General features: G+C 43.5%; 1 long non-coding RNA gene across 1 annotated transcript in view; it reads left to right on the forward strand.

Moving 5' to 3' along the window:
• LOC140615780 (uncharacterized) overlaps positions 1 to 14360 on the forward strand; it is a 31977-nt gene extending 17617 nt beyond the window's left edge. The window contains exon 4 of the long non-coding RNA XR_012016262.1: positions 14236 to 14360. This is a non-coding gene — a long non-coding RNA (uncharacterized lncRNA). The remainder of the gene's footprint in view (positions 1 to 14235) is intronic.
• The last annotated feature ends 593 nt before the right edge of the window (positions 14361 to 14953 follow it).

Here is a 14953-nt window from a genome sequence, read left to right on the forward strand (position 1 = left end):
GATATCTAAAGTGAAGTTCATGGGAAGTGGGATGTACTCACATAAATATTTTATGCCACTGTTAGTGTTAGTGAACCAGTGTGGCCACATAACCCTGATTTCAGCTTCTCTTCTTATACAACACTGAAAATTGCCATTTTAACTTTGAGTAGCATTCTGTAGGTTAAAGGAAGAGAGAAAGGAATACAAGATGAATGGTTTGGGCTCAAGTTGGCTTTTTCCAGGCCAAAGTTTATTGTTTACATGAAAATCCCTTCATGTTGGCCAAGAGTTCTCAAAGGCAACTGCCAGGCTGCTGGCACCATCAAAGGACTTATTCCCTGAAGAAGGCCAAAGCATGTGGAATTCCTAAAGAGATGCCTCTTTGGTTGGGCACCAGGGGACAAGCAGATGAGAATCTGGCTTGGATGACAAACCATTGCTTGTACCAGCATCTTGAAGGGGCCAGAAACATTTCTGACTTGCAACTGGGTCAGATGTGCTGGCAAAGAGCCATCTACACGTCCCATTGTCTATAATTCGATGGCACAGGACAATGAGACCTCCTCCCCGCCAGCCTGGGTGATCATGGAACAATGCAAAACTTATTGGTCTGGGGTGGGTGGATGAGGAAGGAGTGAAAAGTGCTGGTCTTCTTCTAACTTCCACCCAAGAGGAATAATGTGCAGATCAATCTGATAGCCCTAAGACTTACTTGCTCCAGCCACCTGCAAGGTCATGGATCATGGTCTGCCACATAGGCCAGCCTATCTCCTCCAACCCCAGGACTTGAAGAGAATTACTTATCTTCTCTGGTCATCTGTTCCTCTCTGACACTAGAGATAATAATGCCATCCTTTCTGAGGCATTGTGGCCAATGATACGGGCAGCAGAGCAGCAGAAACTGCTGGCGAGGTCACCTCTGAGCAAGACTATGATTTTCACCGGCCTTTGATACTTTTACTTTTGTGGGCCTCTTCCTTCATGAAAAAAAATTTTAATTATATTTTTATGACTGTATTGTTATAAAGGTGAATATATTAACACATAGTAAAATATTTTTTTCAACTGTGAAGTTAATTTTTTCTTCTGATGTTAAAAGCAATTAAAATATTTTCATGGGTCCCTAAAACTACTGTGTTCCCAGACACTATACCTGCTGTGCCCAATGGAGAAGTTGGCCCTGCCCACGAAGGGACTCTAAGACATGAGATTCCTTTTACTACACATACTGGAGGTCACACCTAAGGGCTGGGACTTGGGGAGTTAGATGTAGATTTGTACTGTGGCTCCATACTATACTGGCTGTAGAGCCTCAGGTATGTTGCCTAACTTCTCTGAGTCTCATTTTTCACCATATTAAAAGGGAGGAAATGATACTTTCTCAGTAGTTTTGATTTAAAGATTAAATACTTAACATAGTGCTCATCAACTGGGAAATGCTCAGTAAATGGATGAGAGCAATGATAAAACACTCCAAATGAGCATTGTTCTTCAAAGTGCAACTCATCAGGGATTCCTTCTATTTCCTAAAAAGTGGAAGTGGAACTGAATCCACAGTTCAGAGGGTTATGGGGCCATTCCAGAATCTATGAGGAATGGGAGGGCAGGGAGCAGGAAGACTGTCATAAAAGTCAAGAATTCATCTCCTTACCCATTTTGCTAAATGCCACCAAAAAAGCGGCCTCGTGTAGCCCAACTAGTTATTTGGAGATTTTCTCTTCTGGTTCAGGCAAGGATGGAGCAAGGCAGAATGGACCTAGATCTAGATTTGCCAGGGTCAAGCATGAGGACTTTTTCGTCTCAACAGGTTGCTTTGCCCAAAGCAGGGCCCAGCATAGCATTAAGCATGTGACCATAAGAATAATAATGTGAGTCCAGTGGTTTTAACTAATCCAAAGAAGTGATTATAAATGACAAGACCTGACCTTTTATAGGACAGGTTCCAAGTCGATCATGTGGTAAAGAAAAACAAAATATAAAAAAATCTCTGCTTCCCTAGTTCCAAATGCATGTAAACAGAGATTTAGTTGCATGCTTAAGATCCTTTAAAATGCAGATAACTATGGGAGGCTTAGGGGCTATCAATCATTCACATCTTAGACTGAATTATTTTAGTGAGCCTGATTTTTCTTCAACATTTAACTGAGATTCGCATTGCTGCTGAACAGGAGTTTAGATGGGATGAGGAGAAAGAGGAAGAGCATATTTTGTTCCCTGGAAGCACCAGCTAAGTATTGGGACCTGGAGAGGACATGCGCATCAGGTGACTAGGAAAAAGGGAATAGAGAGATGGGGAACCTTTCTAACTTGGAATTTAAGCAAAATGGTGAAATCAGGGTCTTTAAGTGATTTATGAAAGAATAAATTGTCATTTCCTTGGATGTATGGGTTTGAATTTCAGATCTGCTACTACTACTGAGTGCCTCTGAGTCTAGTTTTCTTCAGTCCTAGTTTGTTTTTTGTTTGTTTGTCTTTAACTTGTAATAGAGAAAGCAAAAAAAATTCCCACTTCACAGGATGGCTGTGGCCTATCTCATGGCTTGAGATAAATCCTACAGTGCACATTTGAATCTTGTTAAAATGCAGATTTAGATTTAGTAGGATTGGGGTGGGCACAAGATTCTACTTTTCTAACAAGCTTCTAGGTGATTGGACCAACTGGTGCTAGACCCAGTACGTGTATCCTCTACTTGTTCAGTATATAGGACAGTTGTACAGTATTTAATATAGTGCCTGGCATTTGGTCAGTCTATCATCTTTGGATAAATGGGAAAATATATCCTTGATATAGTATAGTTTTATTTCCTATGATGCAAGCTGGGACAACAGTCGATTCTCACCATTGAGGACGTGATCATTGATGGCACTCACAGAGCTACTGTGGGGAGACAGGTCACTTCAGAGTCAGCCGTGGTCATCCTCCACAGGCTTGCTGGTGAGAGGCAGTCAGGTATATGACAGTAACAGAGCTATGGCCTGGCCTGCTGGGTGGGTCCCTGGGATGGCCTGGCTTGCAGAGAAGCTCAGAGAAGCTGATATGTAATTCTGAAGTCTCATACCATGAGACCATGGGAGACCATGTCCCCACTGAGGGCACAGTGGAAATGGAGAAAACATTAACAGGCCTTTATTCTTTCTTCTAGCCAACTTACCTTCTCCTTTTTTGCTGGGGTGGACATTATGTGAGGCAGCACAGGCTGTGGCAGGTGGCATCAAAGAGATAAGCCCACAAGGTTGCTAAATGTCTTGTGTGTAGCTCCCACGGGTTTTACTTCTTTGAGGGACATCACTGCCCCACATTTGAACCAGAAAGAGGAAAGGTGTGGCCTATGTGTTATGGAGAAGATAGGAAAGTGCATCGGAAGGAATATGGACTCTAGGGTCGGTGAGAAGCTGCTTCCAGGCTCAGTGTTGTGGTAGTGAATACCTGCATGGCTACAGACCTCACAGTGATTATCTGAGCCTCAGTTTTCTGATCTGTGAAATGGGGCTGCCCACACATAACTAGCAGGGTTGTTGTGAGGAATCAAGGAGATGATGTGTTGTTAGATGGCACCTTAATAAAATGGCACCTTTAAACTATTTTTTAATTTATTTTTTATTTTTAAATATTTTATTTATTTATTCATGAGAGACAGAGAGAGAGAGCGAGAGAGAGAGAGAGAGGCAGAGACACAGGCAGAGGGAGAAGCAGGCTCCATGCTGGGAGCCTGACGTGGGACTCGATCCTGGGACTCCAGGATCACACCTGGGTGGAAGGCGGCGCTAAACCACTGAGCCACCCAGGCTGCCCTAAACTATTTTTTTAAAAGATTTATTTATTTATTTATTTTAGAGAGAGAGAGAGAGAATGCTGGTGTGGGGGGAGAGGGAGAGAGAGCCGTAAGCAGACTCTCCATTGAGCACAGAGCCCTACAGGGGTCTTGATCTCATGACCCTGAAACCACAACCTGAGCCGAGACCAAGAGTGTGATGCTTAACTGACCCTACCACCCAGGTGCCCCTAAGATAGCACCTTTAATGTTACGGGTTCTGGCTAGTTTCTGGAAGGCAGCATGCACTCAGAGAGATAGGCAAGCTCACTTGGGTTTTCCATCCCATCATAATCTGCAGTCACTCATCAGACACTGTCTTGGCTCTCACACCTAACAGTCCTATATTGTGGCCACAGGAAGGTGGCTTGGGCCCGGCTAGCCCTTTCTGGCTTGTTGAAGTCTCCTTGCTCCTGTACAGTTACAAGCCTTACGGGAGTCAGGAACATCTACATCTATAGCAAGCTGAGCAGATCTGACAGCCATTGTGCACAGTCCTTAAGGATGGTCACTCAACCCTGTTCCACCCATACCCTCCTGTTGGCCAGCAGAAGAGGAAACAAAACGTTTTCATTAACAACCAGGGAAATCTAAGCCAACCTACAAAGTAACCAACCTAGCCCTAAAAGAAAACAGAATGTAGGAAAAGATTTTAATGAAAATTATTGAATATTAGAACACTTAGCATAGAGACTGTGAGCAAAAAATTAAGTTAGTTTCGTAGACTGGTAAAGCACTGCAACAGGTCCAACGTTGTTTACTGGTTTAGAAGATGTTTTCTGGAGTGCTAGTGGTCTCCAGCATGCACTGAAGGACACCAACCCATTTACCACATAGAAATCCTTGCACACCGGTACACTGGCTAAATGTTAACCAGAATCTTAAAAAAAAGGAAAAAGAGCTTCAGCCTTTTCATTCATATAAAAACATCACTCATCACCCTGATTATTTATTATGCTTGATTTCAAAGCCCTCTCCCTGGCTATAATCCCAACAGGGTCAAAGAGGTAGGGTTTTGACCATGATTTTTCATGGGGCCGGGGCGGGTGGGCAACCAGAGAATCACAAATAAAAAATGACTTCTTCCCTCCTCTTGAATTTCATCTCCTCTTCCCTCATTCTCAATTTCCAAAGATCCATGCCCCTTATCTGCAGTGAAGCAGGGTATATCTTCTGCAGACATTTTCTCAAATGATAAAGGAGGAGGGTCACACAGTCTTGAGTCCTCCCAGCTTGACAGTGAGCAGATCATTCGGCCCCATGAAGACCCCACAGTTACATGAAGGCTACTGTCATATGTTTTCACATGTGATTAACGGATACAGATAGAGGAGGGACACTGAACTTCAAATGCTTTGAAAAAGGAGGAGGTGAGATCGGGAAACCGTGCGCCAGGCCAGCGGTCTGTGCAAAGCCTGTGCCCAGATGAGCAAGCTTTGCACCGACCTTGTGAGCTGTGGCAGGGTACACGGTACCTCCAGATCTGGGAATCTTCCAGACCAGTAGCCTTCTCATAGACCCTACTTCCCAGCATCTGCAGAACTTGACTTTAGGAATTCCTCCCACGCTCACCCCTACCTCTTCCTGCACTGGGTGCCCCTGTGCATTTGGAGGCTGGGGGAGGAGGATGGAGGGATACACACTTGTGAAATAAACATTTTTGGGCAACCTCCAAATTGTTTCAAAATCAGCGGGACACATGAGCCAGCCACAATAGGTTCACTTTCATGTGGATGCTGGAGCAGGCAAGACTTCCAAGTAAAAACTCTGAATGTGAATTTAGCTAGTTTTGGATAAAGACGCCTTTCAGCGTCAATAAACACCATGAATGCAGCCGTGGTGGAGTTACAACTTAATGAGATGAGGGGAAGTGCACCGGGTCAGGCCTCATCTCCCAGCTTCTGTCATGCTAATCAGCTGGGCAGCCGGCAGCTGAAAAACTGCTGGAATTTTTATTTGCATTTCATTTACTTGGAAGGAAATTGACCCAGATGGTCCACAAAGACTCTAGAAGGCTGGCAAGCAGTGTGGGGCTGCACACTTCTCAGAGGGCCTGCACTTGTCTGCCCATCCTTTTTTGAGCCTAGGGCATAAAAGATTAAAACAGCGTAAGGGAATTGATTTCATGATTTTTAGATAATTTCCCCAAGATTTCAGAAAGGACCTCAATAACTAATTTAATCAGCCAGGAGCTCAATAGTAATTAAGAGGAAGAAAAGCCAAGATAATGAAAGAGGTGGTGAGGATTTTTGCTGTTGCTGGTGGGAACCTTTCTTAATTAGGGAAAGTCTAAAATCTAAATGATGTTAATGGAGACAAGCATAGGCCCAGGGAGCCAGCGGCTGGCGCCACAGTCTCCCTGTGATGGATTGCCCACGCAGTTCATCTTCTGCAAAGAGCCCAAACAATTGACCATAGAGGTGCCCTGCTTGGCATTTCCGTGGGTATTTGCCTGAGTCTTGAAGGTTGGGACTTCTGGCAGGGACTTGTCTCCACCAAGTCCCTTCCAAAGGGGTGGGGGTGGGGGGTTCCTTCCCATCAGGTGAGACTCATACCTCATGGCTCTGTGAAAATGTGGGATTTGGGAGTACAGGCTGTTGGATCAGGCTGTCTGTGTCCAAAGCTGGGCTTTGTCAGATGTCAGATGGAGATAATAATAGCTCCCTATAGGGTTCTTGTGCACTGAAATGAATGTAAGGCATGGAAAGTGCTTAGCCCAGGGCCACGAACGTAAATCTAGCCGAATAAGTGGCAGCTCTCAGTGTCTATGTTACATGGACATTGTCTTCAGGTCTTTAAGTAAAAATATCTCCTGGATAGATGCAAAACGGGTTGATATAAAAGATGATACCCTCCCCATTTTATTTTGGTGGCTATAGACACCTGGTACATAGCAGATAACCAGTAAATGTTGCTTGAATAAATGCATGAAACATCAAGTGTCAAAGAATAAGCACATGCTTTGGATTACACAACAGGGAAGAGGGAAGGAACCAAGGATTTGTTTCATGGAGCCATGCCTTCAGAATCCACCTACCAGTTCTGGCCCCGCCTTGAATCAGTCTGTATCAAAACTCCCCTCAAATCACAGGAATTCTCTCCAAAGAATGGCTACCTTAGTCCTCAGCTCAAATGAATCAACTAAGGCTTACCCATGTTCTGATCTGGTCTTGTGACCTGAAAGCAAGTAGAGAAAGGATACATAAATTAACAGGTCGTGTCTTTGAGGATATTGAATGCATGAACTGAAATAGAGTGTCTGATGGCCAGTGCTGGCATTTGTTTCACTGACTCTATATTTTGGACTGTCTGCCCTGGGTGCTCTTTCCTGGGAACTGAGAGCCATATGCTCGGTGGCTTTTAGGTTCACCACCTTCCCTCTGATTCTCACCTTTCTCTGACCTCCATGGTCACCTGCTTTTTCACCTCCACCCTACCTTCACTCCCAGGCTTATAGCAAGACCCCAGTCCTGGTCTCCCGCAGAGGGTAAGCCTGGTTTGCTTGTCACCTTTACTCCATAGTTTTTTGCTTCTGCTCTTACCTAAAAGGGCAAGAAAGAATACCAGGCCTCAGCTCTCATGGAACGCATCCTGATTTATGTATAAATCTTTATCTTAGGTGTAAATATAAGGGTTTCTGTATAGTGGCAATGAGAAACATTTATTCTACCCGAGTGCCAATAAATGGCACTCTCTTCACTAAAAAGAATGTCTGTAGATTGGCTTTAAGTAACAAATATTATCCCATTGTCTTTCAAACATAAACCAACTTAAACTATCTTACGTAAATTATGAGAGTTTCTTGTGAAGATCCCAGAGTGGGCAGGCATCCCAGAGACTAAGATGCATCCTGCTCTTGGGGATGTGCTGGGAGTTGGAACTTGAACTTGAGGCCTCTCTCTGTCACTCACAACTGCTCTTCCCTAGGTATTTCTTCATTCTTCTCTTGTACTCTGCACACTGGCTTCTTCTGTTGTTTTGAGTCCAGGGTGGAACATGGCCTACAGGGATGCCAAGTTGATATGTTACAGATCCAGATACCCAGAAAGAACCCCAATCTCTTGATTCTAATTCCAAATTCAAGGGAAGGGAACCTTGAATAGCTCTTTTGGGGCAAGCACTCACCTCCCCATCTAGGGAAGGGATGAGGTCAAATGGCTGTCAGAGTTAATGAGTTAATATTTGTAAGGTAGCCTTTACTTAGCAGACAATGAGCATCATAACTAGTTGAAAATAGAGGCTCAATTGATTGTAAAGAATCTAGAAGAGAAAATGTTGCTCCTCACTCTCATTTATCAAGAATGGCGCAGAGAAAGGGTCCAGGCAGACCTTAGAGACTGGGAACCAGCTTCCTTTAGACAGTTAGTGGGGCAGTGGTACCCACTGAATGTCAATGGAGAAAAGAAAAAATACCCCAAAATTACTCTTCCCTGCCTCCTGAGGATGTGTTCTATAAGTAACCTAGAATTCTAGATCGGAAAGGCAGAGTGAGCTGTCCTATAAGGGATGGAGGAATTTCCCTCCTGGAAAGCTTGGATTGGGGGAGGGAGGGTGAGGTGGGGGGAGGGGGTGGGGAATTCAGGTGCTTACTCTCTTGAAAGGGTACCTGGCCAATGATTGAGCTAATTCCCTTGGGCCATCTGAGTTCCCCAAGAATGAGCTTTATACCACAGAGCACAGAGGACAGTGTAGGTTGGAGGGAGCCTGGGCAGGCACTTGTTTCAAAGAGAGTAATATTTCAAAGTGTCTTGGTAAAGACAGGTTTTGCATTAGAGACTTTAATGCCTCAGGAACTGTAGCTCAAAAGCAAGGAGGAAGCTGACAGAATGGGAACCCTAAGGCATTTGCTCTCTACCAGGAGTGATTTTGCCTGCCTCCCCATCCTCACAGCCCTGCAGGAGCCTTTGGCAATGTCTGGCGATATTTTTTGTATGTCACACTGGGATGGGGAATGCTACTGATCTAGTGTGTGGAGGCCAGGGATGCTACCAAACATCCTGCAGTGCCCAGGACATGCTCCCACAACAAAAAATTATCTGGGCCAAATGTGAGTAATCCTAAGGTTGAGGAACCCTGAAGTAGGGAAAGTCTTTCTTACACTTGAAAGATTGTCAGCTTTCAGTCGTAGAGGTGCCTGGTGGTAGTGTTGACAAAGGATGCTGACAAAGATGGTGAAGTTAGCATTGGCTGAGGGGTTGGCCAATGTGGTGGCCATGTTGTTAAAAGCATACAGAACTTGTAGGCAGTCATTTGGATTTTATATCCCACTTTCATTAAATAGTTAGTGACCTTGGGCAAATTAATTTACCCTGTGTGAGCATCAGTTTTCTATAAAATGAAAGTGATAGTAATACTATCACACAGGGCTCTTGTGAAGAGTAAATGACATAATGCACGGCAGTGTGTTCACCACAGGGAACCTCTACCTCTGCTCGAATCTGCAGTGGGGTTTCCTTCGGGAAGCAATGGCAGGTGGAGCAGCTGGAATTGGGTGCTGAGACTGAGTATAGAAGATGGAACTAACTAGAGTTTGAGAAAGAGATGCTGGAGATACATTCTTTTCCTTGTTGGCCTACAAAACAAGAAATGGGGGAGTGGTAAGAAGACTTAGTCACTGCCTTCCAAAGGATCAAATTGTCCCAGTTGGGTTCGACATTGAGGCTGATCAGTGAAGGCATCCTGGTGAGATAGGACTCATCCAGATATCCAGATAACAGTAAGAAGGGACCATTGGTAGCACTTTACAATCTCCTCTGTGTCTCTCTTCTTCCAAGGAAATTTGAGGTACCTTCCTAGAGCTCCGCTGTGCTTCACTTTGCATTGGCCCTGCACTTACCTAGTGAGCCACCTAGATGGTATCTTAAGTGGGGTCTAGATACTTCCTAGTGAGGAGCATCTGGGTGGCTCAGTGGTTGAGTGTCTCTGCCTTTGGCTCAGGTTGTGATCCTGGGGTCTTGGGATTGAGTTCTGCATTGGGCTCTCCACGGGGAGCCTGCTTCTCCCTCTGCCTATGTCTCTGCCTCTTTCTCTGTGTTGCTCATGAATGAATGAATGAATGAATGAATAAATAAATCTTTTTAAAAAGGATACTTCCTAGGCAGGCTGCAGGTGATGTGGCTGGAGCACAACCCTGAAGTAGAAAAGAATGTTGGAATTACTTTTAGAACCACTGACAGAAGCCATTTTTCATTTCTTGTTGCATCAGACACAAAGTCCAGCATGTATGAACAAGAGTGGTGTATGTTTTTCAAGTGGTAGATTGTGGAAACATCCCAAAGAAGATGTTAGAAGTTTTAAAAGATACTCCATACAACTTTGTATGCATCTTCACATAACACATTTCTAAAGAAAGTGGGATTTTTCTTCAAATAAGAAGAGAAGGTCTACTCAGACTGACAATGTTTGCTGACAGATGCAGCCAGCTCCCACATCTCTGGCAGAGGCCTTTGGAACAAGGGAGCAAAGGTCCAACTACTCAGCAGAGGTCCCCAGCTCTTGTGGAAACCAGTGCGAGGACAACTCCAGAGAGGAGGATTTGAATTGTGGCTAAAACATGTCTCTGCATTGGTGAACTTTACAAAGTTCCAAGTCATCTGTGCTTTAAAGTCACCAGTGACCAGCAACTCCAAAAAGGTCCTTGGCAATGCAGAGAGAAGCAGAGACTTTCATATTATAGTTATGAAAATGCACCCAAACACCCACAGGCATGTTGGGGTTAAGAAGCTGCTGAGGTCAGGGGAAGAAGATGCTTAAAGCAGTGAGTCTGGCAAAATAGGCTCAGGTGCAGCAAATAACAGCACATCATTTATATTGAAAAGCTGTTGGGGGGCTCAGACCACATGAGAAACAGGGAGACCTCTTGAACTCTTTCTGTTACTAATGCCAATTTTGGAGAAGGACTAGGAGGAGGAGAAAAAGGAGGTAAAGAAAAAGGAGACAGATTTCTACAAGCTTGTAGAAAAATGCAAGGCTGATGACTTAGCAATTAGATCCCCACATCTGGCTTTGGTGGCAGATGCTACTGCACTGAGGCAACATCTGCTGCCCTTAAGAGATTGGGAATTCCCCGGGTCCCAACTGCCAAACAGTGCCTCTCTGCCAAAGCTGCAGGGGCCAGCAGAGCATGCTTGTCCAGTGTTTTGCTGTGTGCCAGAAGATGGGCTGAGTCTCCAAGGAAGCACAAATCCCAAAAAGCCAAGAGTTTGCAGAAGAAAAGATGGGAAATGACCCTAGGGCTTTATTTTTTTATTTTTTATTTATTTATTTATTCATGAGAGACACACAGAGAGAGGCAGAGACATAGGCAGAGGGAGAAGCAGGATCCATGCAGGGAGCCTGATGTGGGACCCAATCCCAGGACTCCAGGATCATGCCTTGGGCAGAAGGCAGATGCTCAACTACTGAGCCACCCAGGTGTCCCTTTAAATAGGCTTTTTTTTTTTTTTTTTTTTTTGACCCTAGGGCTTTAACATGAGCCACTTTATCCTTGTAGAAATCAACTCCACTTAGATGGGCAAACTGATTCTCTTCCCCAGGAGCAGTAAGGGCACCAGACCAATGTGGTGATTGATGTAGAAGGATGACATGCTTTGTGGTCATAAAATATATGAGAACTAGGTCACTAAAGTGCAATCAAGTTTTTTTGTTGTTATCATTTGTTCTATTAGTAAATTGAAGACCTGGAAAGGCCAGCCCCCTGGAGCACAGATGTTTTACGTGGTTCTACAGTAAGCAAGTTAGGTGCTGTTGCTGATAAAATTCCTTAAGAAGACCATGTAAGTGATAGATGAGAAGTATCCTGATCTAGCAGAAACAATGGAGGTGGTGGCCTTTGCAAGAACTGACCTTGTCTCTTACAGGTTCTGTCCCTTTATGGCTGTTAGGAGGCTGTCTAGAATCAGGTAGTTCACTGGGATCCCCATTTGATGGGCCTAGAGACAGAGAAGCAAACACACTCCAGCCCACTTCTCTCTTCCAGGGCTTTACTCCAGGGAACTCCACTGCCTGAGCCCTAATTTTATTTATAGGATCCTCAGTATCTGAGAAGCAGAATAAAGTTTGAAGGAGAGCTCATTGACTATGGCAAAAGTGTTTTCTTCACATGAGTGGGATGTCATATTTGTTGATGGCATCATCCTCGAGTTTCTTTATCCTTATGCTTCTCCAGTTATAACACTGAGTATTGGTAGGAATATTTGGTAGGGATAAAAGAAAGAAGTCAAGTTTTGCTTGCTTGTTTTATCAGCTAGGAAGGCTATCACACGTATACCAGGTGGTGGGTGCATTTCAGTGTCGTGGAGGTGGTATTTAGAGCCCAGAGTGAACTAGGGGTTCTTGTGTACCTTTGCCAAGATACTAGATGAGCAGCAGATATGCTTTAAGTCCTAGGCCAACTGGATGGAGCTGGTGTCAAGTCTCTTCCAGACAGCTGGTAATGCTGATGGGTCTGTCATTCTGCTCCACGAAGAACATAAATCATGAAGGATCTCAGGAGGGAATAATCATATCTAGAAAAGATAATAAGAGATATATTTTTAATTGCTCAAATTTTCTGTTAGCATTCAATATGTGTTATATCTATCATTCCTCCCAAAACAAGGCATTTTTTTCCTGTTACCAATCATTGTTGAATTTTTTCCATACTATTTAACAAATAAAAATAATCTGTTAAGTTGGGGCTTTCCTGTGGACTGAATGCTTGTGTCCTCCTCCAAATTCATATGTTGAAGCTCTACCCCCCTAAGTGGGATGGTATTAGGAGGTAAAGCCTTTGGGACATAATTAGTGTTAGGTGGGGTCATCAGGGTGGAGATCTCATGAATGGGAATTACGAGAGAGCTTGCTTCCTTTCTGTTCACTGCCATGTGAGGGTATAATGAGACATTGATGGTCTGCAACTGGGAAGAGAGCTTTCACCAGATTCCTACCTTGTTGGCACCCTGATCTTAGACTTCAAGCCTCCAGAGCTATGAGAAATAAATCTCTGTGGTTTATGAGCCACCTTGTCTATGATATTTTTGCTATAGAAGCTTGAAGGGACTAAGGCCTCTCATAGGGGTCTGTAGTGGGGGCCATTGGTCCTCTTAATTTATACTGATAAGCTGAAGACTTAGAACCCATTGGAACCCATCCTAAATATATCTCTTAACTCTTTGGTCCAGGCCTTCATTTTCTCATGTATAAAATAAGGTTGCATGACCTTATGGGTGTATTGTTTTGAAGCTTTAACAAAAAAGATAGGAAAAAAAAGAAGCAGAATGGTGTAGCAGAAAGCACTGGTTTCAACGTCAGACCTGAACCTCAATATATATGTTTTCTTCATTCAGTTCTTTTTGTCTGCCTATCTGCCATATAGCCATCTTTCTTGCCTTATTCCCTCTTTTTCACTCTTCCTTCTATAAATATTTATTGAGCTTCATAATATTAATTAATTGTACTTCCTCTTCAAATCACTGCTGGTTTCTACTCTTTCTCCCTCAACTTGTTTTATTCTGTCTTGTAGCCAGAAACCTTTGAAGTTCCCAACATAAAACATAATGGCTTTAATATTCCAGGATCCACCCTGGACAAAGAATGATTCTGGGGTCCTGGGATCAAGTCCTGCATCAGGCTCCCCGCAGTGAGCGTGCTTCTCCCTCTGCCTATGTCTTTGCCTTTCTCTGTGTGTCTCTCATGAATAAATAAATACAATCTTAAAAAAAAAAAAAAGAAAATAGGACATGACCCAAAGCTGAAGGGAGACCTAATGACATGAATGACTGGGTTGAGTAGTGGAAGATATATAAGCCATGACATATGGAAAAGCCCTAGATTAATGTCAGTTATTCCATGTTCTCTCAAACTCCCCATCAACAGTATCCTTACTGGATAAACACTGGAGACATTCCCATCAAAACCAAGAATAACAAGCAAAGGCATATTATTATTATTTAACTCTGTTTTGAAATTTCTGGCCAACAACGTTGGAAAATTGGAAACTGCCAACATGCTACATTACACAACTCCAAGGAAAATTATTCGTATTGGTCTATGTGAATGGCGTTCTTGGAATTGTGTAATTGTGCCTGTTCATGGCAGCCTTGGAAACAAAACTACTATTGGAAAGGAGAAGGAAAATTATTATATGTAGATAGTATAATTTCTACTTAGCAAATGCAGGAACTGAAAACTATCAAAGTTAATAAAATAATGCACCTAAGGTGGCAGGCATGATCATGTTATTTATAAAAAAGAAAGTGAGTAGGGGGATGGGTGAAATAGATAAAGAGGATTAAAAGTACACTTAGTGTGATGAGTGCTAAGTAATGTATAGAATTGTTGGATCACTATATTGTACACTTGAGGCCAAGGTAGCAGAATAGGTTAGTTACACTGGAATTTTTAGTTTTAATTATTATTTATTTATTTATTCATAAAGATTTTATTAATTTATTCACGACAGACACAGAGAGAAAGAGGCAGAGACACAGGCAGAGGGAGAAGCAGGCTCCGTGCAGGGAGCCCGACGTGGGACTCGATCCTGGGACTCCAGGATCACACCCTGGGTCAAAGGCAAGTGCTAAACAGCTGAGTTACCCAGGGATCCCCCCAAGAGTATTATTAATTTAATTTCTAGGAGTCTGTCTTCAGCAAAACTGGTAATCAGAGATGCAAACAAAATTTTCACTTATGTAGAAGGCTGTTCCAAATAATCCTAAATTGTGGCTTAGATTCTGGGATTCTGCTGAACATCTAGCTATAGTTGGTGTCCTGATCTTTCCCCATATATAGTTTGTACAAGTTGATGTGGTGGGGAGGGGTAGTAATTCTTGAGAGATTGAGTGCTTTGGTGTCTGGGCCAGAGGCTGACAACAGGGAATATGGAAGAAGACATGCTCTCCCTTTCTGCATGAAATGCATGCCCTGGCATCGCTCACAGTGAAGGGGACCATTGCCATGTCTTGCAATGGATACATTGAGAACATAGTGGCTTTGGCAGAGGTCCCCTTGTCGCTGAAGACACCAGCAACGGTGGTCATGCGGATGACTCCCTCTGAAGATTTATGAGTAAACAGTCATCCTTCAGGAAGATGAAAAAGGAGAAAAGTGGCCCCAAGCACATTTACATCACCTCTGGAGTCTCCCAGAAGATAAGATTTTTTTAAAGTAATTTCTATACC

Source organism: Canis lupus, chromosome 24 (assembly GCF_048164855.1).
Source record: "Canis lupus baileyi chromosome 24, mCanLup2.hap1, whole genome shotgun sequence".
NCBI classification, from domain to species: Eukaryota; Metazoa; Chordata; class Mammalia; order Carnivora; family Canidae; genus Canis; species Canis lupus.